This window comes from Triticum dicoccoides, chromosome 7B (genome assembly GCF_002162155.2).
Source record: "Triticum dicoccoides isolate Atlit2015 ecotype Zavitan chromosome 7B, WEW_v2.0, whole genome shotgun sequence".
NCBI classification, from domain to species: domain Eukaryota; kingdom Viridiplantae; phylum Streptophyta; class Magnoliopsida; order Poales; family Poaceae; genus Triticum; species Triticum dicoccoides.
The window spans coordinates 228,135,853-228,150,004 of record NC_041393.1 but is presented as its reverse complement, the minus strand read 5'-3'; the positions used below and the strand labels follow the sequence as shown (position 1 = coordinate 228,150,004).

Sequence of the window (14,152 nt, the reverse complement as noted above, 5' to 3'; positions counted from 1 at the left end):
CGTTGTCATGCCTCTGGTCGGTACCTCCAACGAGAGAAGGTTATGGGCATGCGATACCCTGGCACGGTAAGCAGACATAACCTTGTGAGCCTATTGATGGTACCTTGTCCCAGTTTGGAACCGTTTTGCCACGATGTGGCCGTTTTGCCACGACGGTGGCCTTCGGTGTCTGGGGTAGACACAGGGCCACCCATGACATGGCCCAGTGGGGAGTTAGTCGGAGTGGCCGGGAGAGTGTCATGGCAATGGAGGGGTTCTGTTGGATTGTCGTTGGTCCACCCGAATGGGAGTGCGAGGCCATGGGTTCCTTGGTGTGGGTACAGTGCGCTACCTCTGCAGAGTGTATTAAATCTATCGATAGCCATGTCCACGGTTACGGACACGCTCAAAAGTAGGTCACACCATGGGTCAATGTTTTAATAAATCTTGCACACTAAATTAATAACATGGCACCATTGGAAAGAGGATGGTTGGAGAACCATGTTGATGTTGATGACCAAGTTGTTGGTCCGTTTGTTATCCGAGAAAGAACACCGTTTGGTTACGAGGTAACCCGTTTGATGACCACGTGGTTGGTCCGTTTTGTGATCCGAGAGAGATCACCGTTTGGTTACGTGGTAACCCGTTGGTAAGCAAGTCCGTGGGACTTGAGGCACGAGGTTTTATTCACTTCATCCATAGCATGATTTTGCATTGATGATTAAATTGGTTAATATCATGATATTGTTTGTCATTATGTTTATACTTGTTATGATCTTGCAAGTACATTCAATGTACTGACCTGGCGTGTCATGCCAGATTTTAGGAAAGGTTCGTTGGAACAGAGTTTTGTTCGAGTCTAGATTGTGTTCACATCAGTGTCCCTGTGCTATGGAGTCCCGCTTCGTCGTTGTTCTGCTGCTGCATAGTTGTCATGATCGAGGCCCCCTTATGTTCATTAAATAATGTCATATTGTTCAGCCACACCGTGTGTGTCGCTTGGCCTCCTAACTTATTGTAATATGAACCATATTCCGCTAGCATCAATAAAGCGGGTGTTTTCTGTACCAAGATGTTGGGTGTTGCCAGAAGACATGGTCTCTGGGCTGGCAATGCAAGGTAAATCGGTTGCTCTGAGCCGGGGTGCCAAAGTTTTCCTTGGAGCGACTGTGTGGGATGTACATACGAACAGAATCGTTTAGCGGGGACTGACTGTGTGGGATGTACTTGCGACCGGAAACAATTTTGCCTGTATAATTGTATTTTTTGTGCTCTACTCTACGTATTTCCGTATTTGAGCGCTCGTCGGTCGCAATGACTTCGTTTTGCTGAGCGTGTGTGCCAGGAGGGCATATCCCCGACGGTTTCTGGGTCGTGTGGTAAGGACCCCCCCCCCTATCGCCCACACTCACTAGGCGATGGTTCCAAATGCCATCGCTGGAAGGGGTTAAAAACCGTTTGTATAGCACCGACGCGTACTAGTGTGTGGTCACCGTCGCCGCGCCCATGCCGCTAAACGCCTCCGTCCACCATTAGTCCACTGCTTGAGCTCGCCCGTGAGCTCTCGAAGCCTTCTCTAAGGCCTATATAAGGACTCCCGAGGTGTTCCGCAACTCACAAGCCTCTTCTCATTCCTCATTTGCCCCCAGAGTCGCCTAATCTCACCAGAGTTCGTCGTTCGTTCTCGGTGTTCGCCGGAGTCCGAGCTAGTCCGTCCACCTCCAGCCCCCTCTAGCCTCCCCACCATGTCCACTGCCTCCCCCTCACCCCCACAGCTCGCCCCACCTCCTTGCCCCCTTGCCAGAGCCACTACTTCACCGGCAACCACCACTATCGGCCGCCCCTGCCTCTTCTCGGTTCCTCTCCACCCCCATAAACTCCGCTCCTCCCCGGCGGTCTTCCTCCCTCTGAACGGGTGTAGCGCGGCCCCATGGTCCCTTGGTGCCCTCGGCCGGGCCGGGGATCGCCAGAGCCGGCCGGCCCCTTGGCCTCTTCCCTCCCCTGTTGGTGCTCTGCTTCACACAGGCACACGCGCAGGAGGAAGGAGACGAGCGCCTGGGCCCCACGCGCAGTGGCACCCCCTCCATCCCACGTGGCAAGTGGAAGCAAACTTTCGAAAGTATGTTTTCTTTTACTTAAAGTGTATTTCCTTTCTTCTCCAGCCGAAAGTACGTTTTCCAGTTTAGAAAACGTATATCTCCTTATGCACTTTAAGTTTTTCCTCCCAGGGACCCGTTGGTGATAAAAATATTAACAACTTAGTCCCTTGTCTTCTACACCTCATAACTCCGCAAAAGTAACTTTGGTCGAGGTGAAACAATGCTCACTTCTTCATCTCGTCGAGATCTTGCTGCTGGGAACATTTTCACTAGGTGGGCCTATAGTGAAAATGACCATTTTGCCCTTGCCCTTATCAGCCCCCTCCGAGAGAGAATCGTCCGGTGCTTCATTCCACGGCTTCACCGCACTTCTTCCCGGAATCTCCATCACCCCCAGGCAAGCCACAACAGCCGCTTGCATGATAGCCATGCAGTAGCCATGGTTTCTACTTCAATATTTAATAAAAGTTTGCATGTTATCTCTCTGCTTGTTTCCTACTACTGTGGTTGTTTCGGTTTTGCTCGTGGATTCATGTTCACATTCATGCTATGTTCCGATGCATCTTGTTATCTTGTGCTACTTGCTAGTATCATGTTCATATGTTATGCTTGATAGTAGTAGTACATGCTGGTAGCAGTGGTATTCTTTCTGATGCATGTTTATCGTCTGTTAGTCAGTACCGTTGCTATGCATGTTCCATTGCAACTAGTTGGTTACATGCTTACTTGGTATTATTCTTGTTATGTTCTTGCATGGTATTTATTCATGATGCTAGTAGTCATGCTATGCTCCTGTGTAGTGTTATGATCATGCTCGTCGGTATGCCATGCTCATTTGGTTAAATGCTTCATTGTGGTTATTGCATTGTAGTTGTATCATGTTTTTGTATTATGGGCCAGCTTATTGCATTCAAGTTCATCGGATAAAAATGAACTTGAACAACTGTTGGCTGAGTCATGGTGCCACTGAATCAAGCTGACCAGTGCAACCACACTTGCCTTTATGGGAAGGACCTAACTGTGTCTTTTGTCATGCCTCTCGCCGGTGCCTCCAACGAGGGAAGGTTATGGGCACGCGCTACCTTGATGAGGTAGGCGGACATAAGCTTGTGTGCTCGTTGTTGTTGTTATGGTACCTTGTCCCCGTTTGGGACCGTTTATGTTTTGCCATAACGGTGGCCTTTGATGCCTTTGGTAGGCACGGGGCCACCCATGACTAAGCCCAAAGGGGAGTTGGTCGGAGTGGCCAGGAGAGTGTCATGGGCAGTAGATCGGTTTTGTCAGAATGCCGTTGGTACACCCGAATGGGAGCGTGAGGCCATGGGTTCCGTGGTGTGGGTATAGTGTGCTAACCTCTGCAGAGTGTGTGCTAAATCTATTGATAGCCGCGCCTACAGATATGGGCCCAGTTCATAGTCGGTCACACTATGAGCCAACAATAATAATAACTTGATTAATAGCAACCCCATTTTGATGATGAGAAAGAGATTGGTTGTGATCGAGATAGGATCTCGAAGGTATCATGGATACAGAAGTTGGTTGATCTTCATGTGATCGTGAGATGATCACGGTGGTATCGTGGATACCGAAGTTGGTAAGTTGATGCATGAGATGGTTACAAGGTAACCGCCGAATGAGAGTAAGTTGGTGCATGATATGTTAACCGGTTGCATGTAGTATCATCATGTTCATATGCTCATGCCATGCTAAAGTTGTATCATGTTCAGTTATGCATGCCATGTTTTTCTACTAGTATCATGTTCATGATTGCATTAACATGCTAATGCCACGCTGTTGTTTGTCTTGACTGCTTTTGGTTATTGTGAGCTTGCAAGTACATTCAATGTACTGACCTGGCGTGTCATGCCAGTTTGTAGGTCGTGCCTGGTTTGCTTGCTTGTTTGGTGTGGTTCCTGTGTTCGCTAGCTAGGATAAACATTCCAGCCAGAGTCCTTGTTGATTGGAGTCCATCATCGCCATTCGTTGTTCCGCTGCCGGTAGTTGTTCCGCTGCCTCGAGTTGTTATGTTGCTTGCATAGAGCAACTGTGGTTGGCGTAGCGTCGCTGTGCAGGTGTTATTCATTGTAATATCAGAGACCTTGTATTCATATTCGTGTTGTAATATAGAGTTGGTTTGTTCTATGCTAAGCAGTGTCATATTCCAGAAGACTTCACCTCGATCTCTGGGCTAGAATATGGAGCGTTCCGGTTTCTCTGAGCCGGGGTGCCACAGCGCTTGGTATTAGAGCAACTATGGCTGTAGAGCGTCCTAGTCCGCTAGAACATTAGAAAATGGTAGTATAGGGTATGGTTGTTGCCCTTGCTTGCTGCATTTGGTTGTTACATTTGTTTTGCTGCATATAGTCTTATTTCGGTTACGCCTAACCCCTATTTCGTGCGTAGATGGGAGTCAACTTCCATGAGTTCGGTGCCCTTCCTAGAGCACCCGGTGTTGTTCCTATTGCTTTCAGTCCCACTCCTGCACCTCTATGCTCTGCCACCCTCCTTGGCGATATGTGTCATGGCATTTATCCCCTCGGAGATCCACCTCATTATCAAGTATACCAGTTTTGTGTCGGAGGAAGAATCCTGGAGTATGTTGCTCATGTCCTTTTGTCAGCCCCGATTATTGTTGATAAGCGCACCTACAGTTACCATGGTGATTACGATGCTACTCCTGAGCGTGTCGTTCAGCTTGCCGCAATGGCAGGAATCACCGGTCTTCGTCATCAAGAGAGCATGGTGCAAGAGAACCGTGCTTATCAGTTCTATCCCACCATCGTTGAGAATCCTAAGCGGATCAAGTTTTCGTCCGTCAACCCTCGAGATGACCCTGTTATCCTCGCCATGTCCCATTATGTGATGGACGAGTGTCTTCTTATTTCCGAATTAGTCCGAGACGCCATTCGAGCCAGGAGATCGCTTGGTGCCACCCTACCTCAGTCTCCACCAGCTTCTCCAACCCCTCCGCCTCGTCCATCCGTAGTTTCGGAGTCAGTAGTTCCGCTCGCTACTCCCTTAGCTTCTTCGTCGGCTCCTCAGCGTTTACTCAAGTGTAGGCTGTAGTCCTTCGTGTAGTGCATGTGCATTTGCTCTAGTATCATGCTTGTGTGTGCCTGTGTGGATTAGTTATGTAGTTTGTTTGTTGTGTGCTTTGTTGCAATCGATCGTTTTCTCGTGCTTCTTTGTTTTGAATCAATGGTGTTACCCCCTTATGGAAATTTGCTCATCAACCGACAGGGATGAGAAGAAGCCATGTGAAGTAAAGATATACTCCAAGGAACTCAGTTAAAAGCAATGAGATTTTCGGCTGACAACATTGTATTGCAGACAACCGGTCTGGATACAAATTATATTCTGCTCAGACTTTCAGTAACAAGTACCCGTTAGAGATCCACCTTTATTGCAGCAATGATTAAACCAGCAGAAAGAACAAAATTGGATCCAAGTACAACAGTGCATTTCAAGTCAGAGGTATGGTCCGTACCCGATGATTGATTCTGCCATGAGTCAGATTTGAAACATGCGACACCCAGAAGTCAGCCCAAATTTGCAATGAATTCAACAAGAAGGACGGTTAGACAATTCTTGTCATACAAGTAATCAACAGCCGGAATGACAAGAATATATATATATATATATATATATATATATATATATATATATATATATATATATATATATATATATATATATATGTTGTTCCGTTCACAAAGAAAATCATTCCATTCCTTCTCCACAATTTATCAGCAAAGCATACAAGGCAAGATTCTTCGGTCGACATCAGTAAGGTATAGATGGTTTCCCGTGCAAGGTATCCAGTCTTCTTCAGTAAGACACTGCATATGCTTCTGGCATAAGGTACCGAGTCTTCCTTAGCAAGTCTTTAAGGGGGGAAGCTTACAAGGTACGCTACCTAGTCTTCCTTAGCAAGATATCCGCCGAAAGCTTCGAGCACAAGCCATCCAGTCTTCCTCACCACGATACCTTGGTGGTTTCCTATGCAAGCTGCCAAATCTTCTTCAGTACGACACTGGTACAAGGTACTAACAATGAATTGTCAATGTATGGCAGTGTTTTCCAAGTGTCATATCTGCAACAGTCAGGATCAGAAACAAGAATCCGTCAGAACAAAGGTATGCCTCAAGAATGAGATATTTCTTCATACAGTGAGTATGCTGCCAAGTTCATGCAAGTCCTTCGCACAAGGAAGAATTCATGGTATGCAACTGACATCCTCACTGGATATGCAAGTGAAGGAAAACCAGTGGGTGATGCAAGAATCAACAAGTCTTGAAGAAAGACAACATTGAGACACCATCTTGGCAATGATTATCAAGATCAGCCCTGCACACCCGACAAGGTGATGATATTAATCCGGTCACTGGCTGGCATAATCAACAACAGTATTGAGATTTGTATAAACACACGTGCACCAAATAAATATACCGAGACTGGAGACATGAATAAGACCAGAGTATGAATTGCAAGGTATTGCACAGGACAGTACTCAGGGCCGCAAAAATAATTAAGGGTATATAAGGCCTCACTCTTTCAGTTAAAGATCCAGATGAAGGAAATGATAATGAAGGAGCAAGACCAACAATACAGGTATGTTGGTTATTGTGTGAATAATGTGGTATGTATGCCCAAGACAGTCTTATTCCACATCAAACCCAAGTGAAGGTACGCCTAAGAGGTCTACCCCATTGTAGTAAGGACCTCATAGCAAGGCAACCAGCTCAGCCCACAGTATGCTCAAAAACGTCAGCATTGAATACCCGAATGTGTTCAGGTCCGACCCAAGGACAGCTCAGTATATTGACCTAGGTAATCGTGCTAAAGTATCGCACAACCTACTATCCCCATGAGTATACCGGAAAAATGAAGAATCAGTGTGAGAGCACATACTTTGAGGATTGTTATTTCTCGCATATGGAAAGCAATTAAAGAACAACCAGTCGTGTACGAGATTCTTTGCCAAGATCACCGCCAATCAAGTCTGCAAAATGTTATCATCAAGAGATGGTGCACTTTTCTATCAGTCACGTCAAGCGACAATCAAACCTTTGGTATAGATTGGATCCTCAGGGTTGTGAAGCCATTCAAGATAAGTCAGAAACTCCTGCAAGATGTCAGAACCCATTGGAAGAACAGGTATGATCCACATCACCGTTTTGAACCCAGAAGGCCTGCATGTATTTGAGGAACCCGATGCCTGGATAGAAGATATTCTTTGTTCCACGGGAAGATGTGCTCCCCAACTCCATGGAATATCCTTGGTACTCGATACAAGAATAACATCCCCAGCAAGGATCAATATCAAGAAGGACACGTATGTCGGATAATCTTTCGCACCCAAGCTCAGCCAGTAGACATGAAGGAAAAATTTGAGTCAGTCTGAACAGGAACATATGAGGGAAGTTCTGTCAGAATGTCAGAGACGGTGAAGCAAACCACCCCAGATCAAGACAGTTAGTACGATCCAATTCAGTGGGAACATATTATATGAGAATGAATAAAAGAAACCCCAGTTGGAAACGGTTTCTTCAAGTCAGAAGATTTATTTATCCCTGAACAGCCAAATATCGAGGACGAGATTTCTTTAAGGGGGAAGGTTTGTAATACCCTGGATTTTGCCCTTTTCTTCTTCCTTTGATTCTATTGGATTTCTTGATTTAATTTGTTTTTCTTTGGCTGTGTGGTTCTGAAACTTGGGAAGATAATTTCTTCCTAGGTTTTAAAGTGGCTTGTCACCCTCGTCATCATCCCAAGATCATGTCATTTTCATCCTTAACCTAATCCAATATTCTTTTTCTAGGGGATATTCCTTTTCTATTAAAGGACCTTTAAACCCTAGGTGATGAAGCAACCTATCTTTCTGTCACTCCATAAATCCCCAAATAATTCTCATAAACTAGTCATCAACCCATGCAGCCGCACGGGCTAGGTATGAATCTTTTAATCTCTAAAATGCATCACATTTGGAAAAAAATCTTAAAACATCTATTTTTTTTTAATATTTGACCACTGTCATAAAGTCTCTTTTTTTATAGCCAACGTTAGAGAAGCGTTTCACTACATTTTTCCATGCAAGTTATTTGTGTAATTTTTTTCATATAGTCTAAATATAGATAAAATTAAGAAATTCTTCGGGTTGCTCCCAATAAGTAAGCTCGTGTTCATTTGATTACTTACACTCCCTTTTAGTTGTGATGTACTAATAAATAAGATGAAAAAAGATGTAATAGATATATGACCCTTTTTTGTCTTCATCTTCATCGGTTTGCAAACATCATACTATCACATTTACATTACCCAGTACTCAATTCCTCTATCTATAGCACACAGTGCATGAGAAGTAAAACAGACCATGTCCTTTTGCACAAGTTTCAATACATGTAAACTTGCATAACCCTGATACAGAACTTAAAAGTGTTCCTTTTTCCGCCATTACGAAGATTGGCAAATATTTTTAGTCAGTCGACATAATAATTTACTAAAATATGACAGAACTGTACTTAGGATGAGACGGTTGTCTCTGGATCGCTAGTAGAAATAGTTGACAAAGCAAGCCTTTCTACATAGAATTGATCTTTCTTTAGCCATTCCTATATTTTTTAGGAGAGGGTCAAAGAAGATTCATGGTATCTTGATCGATGAAATGCTTGGAGCTCAAAGGGGCGGAGAACTACGTCAATGTAAGCCTAGATATGCAAAGACTGAATATTTTTCAAGTAATGCACAAACTTCGAAATTAATACATACTAAAGTTTGATTTGTATAGTTCTAACTTCACAAAAGCGCATTCTTGTCTACATATAAAATGTGAATTTCACTTTAAAAACTAATGACAGAAGCCAAACTGAGCAGAATAGGGAGGGGTAGTAATACTTCGAACATACTCCCTCCGTCCCAAAATGTAGACCATTTTTGACACTATCATAGTGTCAAAAATGATCTTATATTTTGGGAGGGAGGGAGTACTACATTAGTTGCACTGCTGCAGTCACACGAAACTCATGAGAACAGGGGAGTAGTAAAACTTCAAACGTACTGTATTAGCTCCAGTCATCTTTTGTACAACTTACTGGAGTAACATTCAGAACAACTTGGGGCAGTTTAGAAGGGACAAAATTAGAATGGTAACCTTCGTGTATAAAGGAGGAAAGATAAGTAGAAAAACTGTTGTCCTAATTCCAAATAAGGAGAAGGAAGGCATTCAGATTTACTCTTCAGGATAATCAGAAAATGATATTTTTGTGATGCTTGAAAATCAACCATGGTCATGAGAATTGGTGATGCAAATGAAAGCATGTAAATTGGCCTCAACTAAGATTATCACAGAAACCTAGTTTCATCCCTGAATTCTCCAATAGCAGCTGCTCTAGGAAATTCTTCCTTGACAACCACCTGGCGACAAAACAAAGCACATGTGTAAATTTAATTTGCTGGAATTTACGTGTTTTCAAAATGGAACACCGATTTTTAGCAATCAATAATGAGCCTACTACACTATAGGTATTATTAAGTACTACAGAAAAACCATAAAATGGACACCAAATGTTGAATGATAAATAACCTAAAGATATGCCATGTGTTGAATATGTCAATCTTGGATGTTGGAAATAGAAGAGAAGCAATTAGCCCAGCGGAATTACTGTCATGATTATTTCTTGTTGTGAAGAAACAACACATAAATAGAAATAGAACTTTTATGGTGGAATTAACATGGATAGTTAAATAAAATAAAATCTGGAGTAATATCATGCGCGATGTTGAGCGCAGCTTCTGCAAATGCACTAATGTTCTTACTTACACACATTATCATGTGTAATGCATCCTCGGATGGACCCCAGTTTGACATGAACCGAATATGTGAGCGACTTTCAATATAAACATTGGTGAAGAAATATGATAAATGCAAGTATGAATAGTTGGGGAAAATGCAATCTCTCTATGGTTTTCTCTTTCTACACACCTTTTTTCCAAAATCATATGTGGGCATTTTAAAAATCAAAATAAGCTCAAATCAAGCAACAACACAGTTTAATCAACTCTGCTATAATATCTTCTGGCACAGAACATGAAATGTGATGTGAATTACATGCGGAAATTATTGTGAAGCTTAACGAACTGGATTTCCGCGGGTACTATGTCCCAGCGGAAATACAATTATATATATATATATATATATATATATATATATATATATATATATATGTATGAATTATATATATATATGAATGTGGCACAAATAATAGTATGATACTTACGTGTTACCTTGTGCACGCTGGCCTAAAATGGTCCAATAATGTTCACCGGATCTTGTAGCAGAAGTATTAGCTTAAAATAGAACTCCTTTTTTTTCGGGAAAAGAGAGAGTGTTTTATGTTACAGCCCTCCTAGGAGGCGAATTACAGTCGGGGACATGAGCTAATGCACATCCCAGGTCGGGGGCCGAACTACTCTAAGTCCAGCATCGCCTGCCAGAGCCCAAAGTTTGGCCTCCTCCTTGATGCCGTGAACTAACGTTAGGATGGATGGGCGCGCGTCGTTGAAGATGCAATCGTTAGGATGAATTAGCATCCCATTACTGGTCAGAACAACTGTGTGAACGATCGCCACCCAATTACAACTACAAATTCATGTAATGTTAAGTTGATCTACTCCATGATAAATTTTAGTATCTCTAGAAAACAATAAGGTGCAACAAACTAAAACGTAACAGTTCTATCTATTGGGCAGCCAAGCATAAAAAAGAACAAATGACAGAGAGCCAGATTTCCTATTTGTGGAAAATGTGCGTCTTGTAAGGACACGGTAAAATATATTGCCATGTTTGCTAAGCTAACATATAGTTAATTGTATTTTGATGGTTGTTAGTCGTTGGGTAAAAGTTGTAAAATCTTTCTTTACAATGGACAGAAACTCGAACCAAAGGTTCAATGGATGAGTTAAATAACTCAACAGAACCCTCTTTGCCATTGGATTGTGTATGTAATCTAGATTCCTATGTGTATATAGTGATCCTATAGTAGATTTATCATATGAAATATGAACCAATGGATGCATAATAAGACAGGGGTTCATACTAAAATTGGTTGTGCCCATTAATATAACAGGAATCTTGTGGTGACCCAAAAATTCTGTATATATTTTACACATGAGACATTATTCTTTGTAAGTTATAGCATGCAGAAATATGATAGTTTTATACACGAAGGTTGCACATCTACTCATTTAGACGCAGAGTGATGTGCCATGGAGAGGGCAGCTCTGCTGCTCTATGAGGAGCTTCTGAGTGTCAGGACCAACCTTTAGGAATATCATCCATGCTGATAGAAGTTAAAAGAAACAAATCACAAACTGCATATCGCTACTATGAAGAGATTTATAATAAGAGCATGGGAAAACTTTTAACATTCCGCCTTCTAACATCAACATAAATATATGTACACTATATGGTACTCACTCCGATCCAAAATAAGTGTCATGGTTTTAATTCAAATTTGCACTAAAACCACGACACTTATTTTGGATCAGAGGGAGTACTTGTGTAGCTCGTGGCCAATCATACAAAACTGTGATGCAACAAAACCGAGGCTCATCACCTAGAATCCAAGATATGAGGATAAAAATGAAAATTTACTTACATCGAAGTCCACTCGAATGAACTTACAAAAGTAGCTTAGAATTACTATGATTTATATGCTGATTCGGTTATCACAAATTTCCCTATGATTCAGCTACTGACAAATGATTTTCTATAACTAAAGATTAATTGTACGTACTACCCACATATAATAAGTAATACTACTCTGTAACGTCTTCCTGTTAATTAAAGATTTGTGTGATGGTTTTCTTGTCATAGATTTCCCTCTGATTCAGCTACTAACAAATGATTTTTACAACAGGAAATTAACTGTAGATACTTCATGCATATATAACAAATAATACTCGACAAAGTTTTGAAGTTAATTATTATGCACATCATGGGAAACTGAAGAAAGGATAACTGAACATGTACTAAATGTTAAAAAAAGGTTCATGTGTAACTCATAATAAGACTAATCTACATTGACCGAAACTGAAACACTTTGAAATATGTAGGCAATACCAGAAGATAAGAATCTAGTTTCCAGCAAATACCATCCGTGAAGTTATATCAGCAGTCCATGACTGCACCTAGTGAGAATCAGCTCCATTTTTCTGTTAGAATGACAAAATTGATGGAAGAACTAAATATGCAGTGCACTGCCAAGAAATCTAGGTTGGTAATGTTCTGCAGGTAAATATCAATGTCTCGACATGGGATTAGAGATGAATTTCATGAGTACAAATATCTAGTTCCTAAACAATCATTGGGGATTCTGCTCTGTGTTCAATGGGCTGGATAATATATACCAAAAAATATAAGGATACGGTGGGTGCAGCTGAGTGGATGCAGGAGCTGCAGGCAGTGAACTCAAACGGTGTCAATAACCCCTCCATCAGTCCTTCGTATAGAGTTGCATCCTCAGATACGTCGATGTCCTCTTAATTTACTACAAACTGCCATGCCTATTCCACCCTTGCATCACTCATCATCTATCATGGGATTATATATCATCTACTGGATATCATAGATCGATCCTAGTTCAATCAGAACATGGAAACTAAAAATTAAAAGCCTGCAGCAAACTGGATCAGACAGAGCCCGTGTTGGATCATATACCTTTTTCTAAATCGATCGCAAATTGGAGTTGAGAATGGCAGTACAGGAGGAGTTGCTAGGCGGCGGGGACGACACCGGCGTGGAGCCGCGGCGCCTCATCTACAGGACATCATAGATTATCGATCCTAGTTCAACCAGAACATGGAAACTAAAAATTAAAAGGCTGCAGCAAAACGGGGTCGGACGGAGCCTGTGTTGGATCATATACCTTTCTGTAAATCGATCGCAAATTGGCAATAGAGGAGGAGTTGCTGGGCGGCGTTCACGACGCCGGCGTGGAGCCGTGATGCCTCCCTGAGCCCATCCTCCGCCTTGTCTCCGGCATGGTCGTCGCTTTCCATTGGGAACGAACTCCCACGCGAGTTGAGCCTGAGCAGCTGCTACGACACCATAGTTGCCGGCAACAATCTGTACATGTTCGATTTAGTTGAGGATCTGTGGCGCCACTCCGGCGTTGCATCCTCAGATACGTCGATGTCCTCTTAATTTACTACAAACAGCCATGCCTATTCCACCCTTGCATCACTCATCATCTATCATGGGATTATATATCATCTACTGGATATCATAGATCGATCCTAGTTCAATCAGAACATGGAAACTAAAAATTAAAAGCCTGCAGCAAACTGGATCAGACGGAGCCCGTGTTGGATCATATACCTTTTTCTAAATCGATCGCAAATTGGAGTTGAGAATGGCAGTACAGGAGGAGTTGCTAGGCGGCGGGGACGATGCCGGCGTGGAGCCGCGGCGCCTCATCTACAGGACATCATAGATTATCGATCCTAGTTCAATCAGAACTTGGAAACTAAAAATTAAAAGGCTGCAGCAAAACGGGGTCGGACGGAGCCTGTGTTGGATCATATACCTTTTCCTAAATCGATCGCAAATTGGCAATAGAGGAGGAGTTGCTGGGCGGCGGTCACGACGCCGGCGTGGAGCCGCGATGCCGCCCCGAGCCCATCCACCGCCTTGTCTCCGGCATGGTCGTCGCTTTCCATTGGGAACGAACTCCCATGCGAGTTGAGCCTGAGCAGCTGCTACGACACCATAGTTGCCGGCAACAATCTTTACATGTTCGATTTAGTTGAGGATCTGTGGCGCCACTCCGGCAAGGGTCGCTCCACGACGCGCCGGTGAGATAGAGGAGGCAAAGAAGGCTGCGGGGAGGTTGCGGGGAGATTTTTTTTTGAGGGAGGAGGTTGTGGGGAGATTTGTTTTTCTTTTCTTTTCATATTTTGTGACAGGCAGCGTGCGGGACAACTCACGATGGAGGGACACCATAACTTATATTCATCGGACGATTCCGGGTATCTTATCGGTAGATTGGACGGTTAATTAGACACAACTTCTAGGA

The 14,152-nt window shown here is 42.9% G+C and overlaps 1 long non-coding RNA gene across 6 annotated transcripts; it reads right to left on the bottom strand.

The window, feature by feature from the left end:
- Positions 1–8,326: 8,326 nt before the first annotated feature.
- Positions 8,327–14,030, bottom strand: LOC119337073. Of its 6 annotated transcripts, none has more exons than XR_005163026.1 (5): positions 13,664–14,030; positions 13,456–13,554; positions 13,004–13,373; positions 12,796–12,920; positions 8,327–12,713 (listed from the first exon to the last, which is right to left on the bottom strand). It is a non-coding gene; the product is annotated as an uncharacterized LOC119337073 (long non-coding RNA). The 6 variants fall into 6 exon arrangements; XR_005163028.1 differs by having other exon boundaries at positions 8,327–12,668; XR_005163027.1 differs by having other exon boundaries at positions 12,796–12,894.
- Positions 14,031–14,152: the final 122 nt, after the last annotated feature.